This window comes from Penaeus monodon, chromosome 19 (genome assembly GCF_015228065.2).
Source record: "Penaeus monodon isolate SGIC_2016 chromosome 19, NSTDA_Pmon_1, whole genome shotgun sequence".
NCBI classification, from domain to species: Eukaryota; Metazoa; Arthropoda; class Malacostraca; order Decapoda; family Penaeidae; genus Penaeus; species Penaeus monodon.
The window spans coordinates 31,621,109-31,621,321 of NC_051404.1; positions in this window are offsets into that span (position 1 = coordinate 31,621,109).

Sequence of the window (213 nt, forward strand, 5' to 3'; positions counted from 1 at the left end):
TTACTTAATCTAAAAACGATTATCTAGTCTCTTTCTCTTTCCCCTACCACTTGTTTTGAGTGAAGATAACTACTAAAGTGGTATACGAACTTGAATACAAGATTACAAAAAAAACGTGATTTCTATGAACAACACAAGAAAACTTACGTCGTCTTGAAAGCTTAAAAAACGAAAAAAAATGTGCCGATCTCCCTACATATGTCTTGAAAGCAT